The sequence below is a fragment of the Quercus suber genome, unplaced genomic scaffold, assembly GCF_002906115.3.
Source record: "Quercus suber isolate HL8 unplaced genomic scaffold, Cork oak 2.0 scaffold_82, whole genome shotgun sequence".
NCBI classification, from domain to species: domain Eukaryota; kingdom Viridiplantae; phylum Streptophyta; class Magnoliopsida; order Fagales; family Fagaceae; genus Quercus; species Quercus suber.
Genome location: NW_027069547.1, coordinates 948544 through 956429, shown reverse-complemented (window position 1 = coordinate 956429; position 7886 = coordinate 948544).

Sequence of the window (7886 nt, the reverse complement as noted above, 5' to 3'; positions counted from 1 at the left end):
AATGATATCGTCATGTTCCAGCGGTTTGAAATTCCTGCAGAAGGTCAGCCACTGCTAGCAGCAATTGTGAGGAAACACCCACACTCTATGACTGAATGCAAGCTAGGTGCTTCATTGAGGAAATCTAGACTTCAATTGCTCGTTGCAGTATTGCTGGATATGCATTGTACAAAGCTTGACAGGTCAAACTTAAGGAGAGCCATTGAGTGGAAGAATGCCCTCAAGGATTTGTTGTTCATGAAGTTTGGAGCCTAATTCATACTTGAAAATATTCGGGCTACTGCCGAGGCTTGTATTACTTGAGATGATGAGCTTACAATGAATATAGCTGATCTTGAGAAAGAAATTGCAGCAAAGAGAGTTGAGCTTTCACTTTTGTTAAGTCAGAGGGATGAAATAATGCGGTCCTCATCAGCTGGAGGTGCTTCTTCCTCAGCGGAAACCTTTGGCGATGGCTTATTTGACTAGCTCTTTTTATTATTATTATTATTATTATTATTATTATTATTATTATTAGTAGTAGTAGTAGTAGTAGCTTGGTATTTTTGACAATTTGTTTTTACATTATGATGTAATGAAATACGTTATGTATTTTGGGTTTACTTAGCTATGTAGGCTGTGTTTTGTGCAGAGGTGCCCCAACCATATGAGCCTTAGTTTGATATTTCTCTAGCTGTGCAAGCTGTGTTTTGTTTATGCCAAGTACATAAATTTATTTTTTGAAAAATAATTTTATCTATCAAAGAATAGTATGTTCTAGTTGAAATATAGTCATGGAAATCATATGCATAATTTTGAAAATATTTATTGTGCTCGTGACTATTTTGGTTTAGGATACCTAGCTGTTAGGGCTGTAACCTTATTCACGGTTTAGAGCAAGCATATTTATATGTGAAAAATAATATTAGAGTACTTGCAAATATAAGAAATTCATATTGAAGGCAAAAGGCAATGCTTAATGCTTATTCACATAGTGGTAGTATAAGATCATACAAAAGAGAGTTACTTGCTACATACTTGAAAGTTGAGTTAATCATAGTACAACTTAAGCCATTTACCATTGATAGGTTCCATGAGACTTTCACCTTCTGTTGTAGCTAGACGATAATAACCGCTGTCATTGGCTTCCTTTATGAGATAGGGCTCCACCCAACTTAGGGCAAATTTAGAGCCAAGAGATTCCTCCTGATATGATCTGCAATGTTTTAAAAGCATTTGTCCCTGACAAAAACCCTGGATTTTGTGGCCTTGTTGTAAGCATTGGCCATCTGCTGCTGATACCGCTGGGTGCGGTTATAGGCAAGGTTTCTCATCTCTTCCAAGGTTTCAAGGTCTGTAGTTCTAATTTCTACACAAATAGCTACATCCATGTCTGTTTCTTGCCCATGAACAACCCTTAGAGTCGAAACCAATAGCTCAACTAAAGATATAGCCTCTGTACCATATACAAAAGAGAATGGTGATAGTCCGTGGCTATTTTACTTGAGCTACGGTGTGCCACAAAGTTTCCAGTAGGTGTTCTATCCAGCCACCCTCATATCCATGTGCCATCTTGCTGAGAATTCTTAATAACACACGGTTGGTAGCTTCCGCTTAACCATTGCCTTGTGGATAGTAGGGAGTGGACTTGCGGTGCTTGATGTGGCGATGGTTAAGCAATTTTCGGACATCTTTGTTGACAAAAGGAGTGCCATTTCAGTAACAATCTTGTGAAGGATGCCAAATCTGCAAATTATGTGCTCTCAGATGAAATTTGCAATAGTTGGGCCTGTAGCCTTCTTTAGGGAAATGGCTTCACCCACTTCATGAAGTATTCGGTAGCCACTAGTATCCAAATATGACCCTTGGATGGTGGATTGATTGCGCCTATTAGCTTAAGCCCCCAAGTATGGAACGGCCAAGGAGTCATCATGTTTTAGAGGTTGGTGGGGTGAGTGTGTATGAGATTCCCATGGACTTGACAAGTATGGCATGTCTTCAACCATTCAGCTGCATCTTGTTCCATGGTGGGCCATAAATACCTAAGATTGAGCAACTACTAGAGAAGTCGCCTTTTGCCTTGATGGTCACCACACTCTCTTGAATGTACCTCTTGCATAATCGATTGTGTTTCGGGGACCCCTAGGCATTTCAAAGGCTTCCCATTGAATCCCTTCCGAAAAAGAATACCTTATTCCACAAAATAACGAGTAGCCAATTTTCTCAAGTGGTAGGCCTCCTCATAATTGTCAGGTAAGATGCCTTCTATGAAATACTCAAGGAAGGGTATGCGCCAATCACTGATGGTAAGGGCTGCATATAATTCCATCTGATCAAAAGCGTATTGGTAGCTGGTGCATTGTTCTTGGACAGTAGTAGCTTGTTCACTAATTTCTGGCCAGTAATAGCCTAATTGCCAGAGGTGTCTATAGAGACTAACAGAACTGCTGGCATCACATGATTTTTCATGAACTTCTTTCAATCGCTTAGTGGACTCGCCAGGGTTCAAGCATCTAGCTAGCACTCCTCCAGGAAGTTTTTTGTACAGATCTCCTGCCATTAAAGCATAATCTTTGAGCTCCTTTAAATGATCTTTCTCATCTAGTGATAATAATGCTTCTTTATGGGGAGATTGCCAATCTGTCTGCCCCAGCAGTTGATCAAAGAACTCTTCTTTCAGTATTTGTACAACTGGAATAGGCCTTTTCACAGTAGTGACATTTGTAGTTGCACCTTCAAATCTGATTTTTGATCCCAATGTGGCTAGTGTATAGGCAAAGTGATTGTCAGACCTTAGGGAGTGTTCAATATTGAATTCTTCAAAAGAGTCCTCCAACCTTTGAGCCATAGCTCTATACAGAGCTAGAGATGGTTCCTTAAGTGCAAAATCTCCTCTATCTTGGCAAACAACCAAATTTGAATCCCCAATTACTTGAAAATATTTGATACCCATTTCACGAGCCATTGCTAAGCCCATAACATATGCTTCATATTCAACCACATTGTTGGTGCATGGAAAATCAAGCTTGAATGACATAGCTATTGTTTCTCCGGTACTTTTGGATAGGACTATTCCAGCCTTACCTTCAAAAGTGGTGGAGGATCCATTAATTCGTAAGGTCCAAACAGCCCCAGCTGTTTCCATTAGTGCAATTTTTGGCAGCCAACTAGGTACATTATCAGTGATGTCTCAACTGTCTTCAACAGGAAAATTTGACAATAAATCAGTGATGGCGTGGCCTCTTACGGCTATAGGGGTGATTGCTATGATCTCAAATTTAGATAATTGCAAAAGCCATTGTGCTAGCCTTCTGGAAAGAGCCGATCACTTCAAAAGTAAGTGAATAGGATGAGATTTTGTTAAAAGTTGTATCGTGTGAGATAGTGATAATGACGCAGCTACTGGGCAGCATATATTAGAGCAAGACAAGCCCTTTCAGCCCTTAGGTAGTGGGTTTCAGCATCTTTTAACTTTCTGCTAATACAATAAAGCAGTTGCTCCTTCCCTTCTTGATCATCTTGGGCTATGAGTACCCCAATTGCTTCATTATTGGTAGCCAAATACAGCTTGAGTGGTTTTCCTGGTATGTGTGCACATACAGTTAACAGCTTGGTCTTGAGTTGTTGCAGTTAGAGGAATATCTGTTGGCATTTGGAAATCTAGTTGAAGGGTTTTCCTTTTTTCAGTAGTGGTGTAAAGACAGTCATGAGGGTAGTGAGACTTGGAATAAACCACTGGATGTATGAGAGCTTACAAAGGAAACTTTTAACTGTGTGAGTGTAGTATGTGGCTTCATAGTAGTAATGGCTTGCACTTTCCTAGGATCGACATCTATGCCTCTTTGATGGACAAGAAATTCCATAAATTTCGTAGTCGTAACTCCAAAGGCACATTTAAGTGGATTCATGTGAAGCTTGTAAAGCTGACACCTTTCAAAGACTTTTCGTAAGATAGCAAGATGATCTCCTCTTGTCTTTGACTTTATAACAATGTCGTCCACATAGTCTTCGATTTCTTTATGCATCATGTCATGAAAGATTGCGGTCATAACCCTTCGACATGTGGCTTCAGCATTTTTGAGACTAAAGGGCATGACTGTGTAGTAAAAGTTGCCAATAAGAGTTCGAAAGGCTATTTTGGCTGCATCTTTGGATGACATTCTGATTTGATTATAACGCTAAAGCCATCCATGAATGAAAACATAGTATGCCCGGTAGCTGAATCAATGAGCATATCCATGTTTGGAAGTGGAAATTTATCTTTGGGACTTGCTTTATTAAGGTTCTGAAAGTCGACGTAACATTGTATTTTTCCATTCTTTTTCTTGACCGGTACAATGTTTGAAAGCCACTTTGGGTGCATGATAGGCTTGATGAACCTAGCTGTGACGAGTTTCTAAACTTCTTGAATAATTTGAGCTTCAACATCAAGATGGAAGGTGCGCATGGGCTGTACTACTGGCTTTGCCCCTAGTTCCAGGTTAAGAGCATGTGCTACTAGGTTAGGATCCAAACCGGGCATCTCGTGGTACTCCCAAGCAAAGACATCGATGTACTCTTTTAATAATGAAATGAGTTGAGCCTTTTACAATGGTTTCATAGTTCCATTAACTGAAGCTAATCACTGGATACTAGGATCATCACTGAGATTAATGGTCTCCAACTCCACATCAGGTGAAAAATTAGTTACCGCTGGAGGCTCTTTAGACAGTTCTTCCAGACTACTAGCCAGATTTTCTTCTACTACTGGGGTTTCTGTTTCTTGAGTATAACATTATGTTGGTGTAGAGCTTGCTTCATTCATTCTAGGACCCTTCTGTTTGAGACAGCTAGAGGGGTATACCGTCACAAATGATGCCCTAAACAACTATTTGGCAGTTGGATCTATACACATCGTGGCTGTGAGACACCGCTGGGGGTTTCCCCACGTTCTCTTTTCTTTTTCCTTTGATCAAGTAAAGACCCCATGTCTATTTCTAGGTTGTTCTCAATATCTTACCAGCTAGGTAATGGGATCCCAATAGGGCTTGAAGTAGAATCTTCCCCACTTGGGGTGAGCTCATCACAGAAAGTAGCCTCAAAGTAGTGTGCCTCAGATAGATCAAATTGTGTAGGATTAGCAGGGATGCGTATGGGCTTACCATTAAATCTTCCCTTGACACATTAGTGGTAAGTAGGTGGCACAAGCTTGTGTTTGTGGAGCCATGGCCTCCCAAGTAAAGCATGATAAGAAATGGGTGAGTCTATAACATGAAATCTGGTGAGGGCAACAATGGGCCCCACTTTAAGAACTAACTATATACTTCCAATAGTGCATTCATGAATTCCAACAAAACCAAAAACTTCAATATGAGCCCTAGATATTCTACTGAGTGGGATCCCAGCTGCTTTCAGTGTGCTAGTTGGAATAAGATGAAGTGATGCAGCAGTGTTGACTAGTGCCCTTCTTATGTGAACATCATTAATCTAAACAGCAATATATAATGGTTTACTATGAACAGGGTGTTATACCTCCATATCCTCGTCGGTGACAGTAATGACATTAGTAGTCTCCAAGAAGGCTCAGCTAGCATGAACTTTGGCTATGAGGTAGTGGGTTCTTGAGTTGGTAGCAATGGATACAAAAGCTCTGGTCATTATTCTCCTTGACTCCTCTTTGAGCCCTAACTGGTTGAACAAATTCCGAAAGCTAGGGCTTCTTTGAAAGCAGAGATAGTTGTTGGGGGCATACCCGTACCACTGGCCATTTCATCCTTATCAGCCCCATTATGAAAGAGTACAACTGCTGTGGCTTTCCCTTTGTGATGCTGAGGCAGTGGGTTCCACTAGACCCCTTGCTCACGAGTGAGGTTCAAAGTACTATCTAAAATGTTCTTATGGAATGTTCTCTGGACTGCTCTACAATCCCTAGTTCCATGACTCATATATCGATGATACCGACAATAGAAAGGTTTTCGCATATCTTTCGGAGTAGGCTCTCGGATAGGCTTGAAGGGCTTAAGTACCCCTTCAGTCATCCATCTGTCCATAACGGCATTCATTTCTTCATCAATGCATGGTATGGGAGGATACTTTTCTTCCTTTTCCCTTTTTTGCTTCTCCCTAACTGCTGGTTCATTGTTGGAAACTATGAAACCTTGAGGAGCATTTTTCTTTTCTGGCTTGGGCTTTTCAGCGTTGGGAGACTTGACCGATACGGCAGTCTTATGAGCTTTCTAGAGCAGCAAGGCAAACTGAATAATATCAAGATTCTCTAAATGGGCTCGATACTCATGAGACATGTTATCAATGCAACAATCAAGAGAAGCATCCCTAAATCTTCAGATAAAGTCAAGGAGTCCTTTAGAGGACTTTTGCAAAAAATTAGAAACAGAATAACAAAAGGTGAGATTTGATGCAAAGATCTTATGGTGAAATGATAAACTAAGAACACAGAGAGCGAGAGAGAGAGAGAGAGAGAGAGAACCGTGTCTTTAAAGGGAATTGAAGGGTTTAAGGATTTTAGTGATTTAATAAATAAAAAAAATTGTGTGCGATGACTCTAGCCTCTAGCATTAGTAATATAGGGGTGATAGGTCCATGAATACATATCTATGTATATATTGGGCCAAGGGCCCAATTCGAGGACTTTAAATAGTCTGAGGATGGGTAAATATATTCCTAAGAGTCTGTGTTAGTAAGTAAAGAGGTGAAGTCTGATCATGATCATCCAAGAAGGCGGCCCGAGGAGGAATGCTTCCTCAATTGAGTAAAGCCAAGGTTAGAAGGTGCAGTCTGACATCAAGAGCAACGTTCTGAATAATTCCACCGATTAGGATAAGTATCAAGAAGGAATAGGATAGAAGGAGGCCATGAAATATCTAAAGGGAAAGTTGTTACCACCGCATTAAATGCGTTGCAGCTAACTCTCTGGCTGCATTAATGAAGAAGTGATACCTGAATAGTATCTTTCATCCTTACAGCTACTCCCCAAGGACTTCAAGAAGGTGCTAATGGGACAAGGATCAAGACCAGCAACCTGGTCTACACGTGAAGAATAAAGATGAAGCAAAAGGATAGTATAAAATAGAAAGAAGACCCTAAGGGAAGGGGATCAAGAAATTAAGAGAAAAACACATAGTAACCAAGAGTTGAACTTTTAATCAAATTTGAAGAAATATATAAGAACTGATCTCCTTGGATTGTGCCAAGGATGATTTTCTTTAGTTTAAACCAGTCTATCTTCATTTTCTTGTCATCTGAATCTATTTTACTTGTCTGAGAATGAGACCTTGATGTGTAAGGTATTCTCATCCAGCTTGGGGCATGTGTCAATGAGGTGGTTTGATGGCCTGAGTGTAGGTTCTCACATGGTTTGGATCTCATTTTATTACGTGCAGTAGGGTTCCTCGACCTTTAGATTCCTTGTTGTCCATGTCCATGTGAGAAGAGGAGACCTTAAAAACTTACTCAGACAGGTACTGTGGCTATAAGGACTTTTAAGGTCGACCTGTCTGCCAAGCATGATTTAAGAAAGTCCATGACCAAGAAGTCGATAATGAGTGTGTGCTGGCTTATGGATTGTATATACGAATACAAGTGGGTTAAGGAAGACCAGCAGCAAGAGAAGGGAAAGGCTAAGGTCATCCCTCATGATAGGAGGGATTTTGCTGGGCAATCTAGGTCTATGGCCCCTCAAGTGGTTAACACAGTGTTTCGAGAGCCAATACATCAAGTCTTGGAGATGATCAAGAATGAGCCATACTTCAAATGGCAAAACAGGATGGAAGGATATCCCATGAAGCACAACCAAAGCTTTCATTACCAGTACCACCAGGAGCGAGGACATACCACCGAGGATTATAGGACTTTGTGGAATCATCTGGAGCAACTGGTCAGAGATGGAAGGTTAAAATAGTTTTTATATC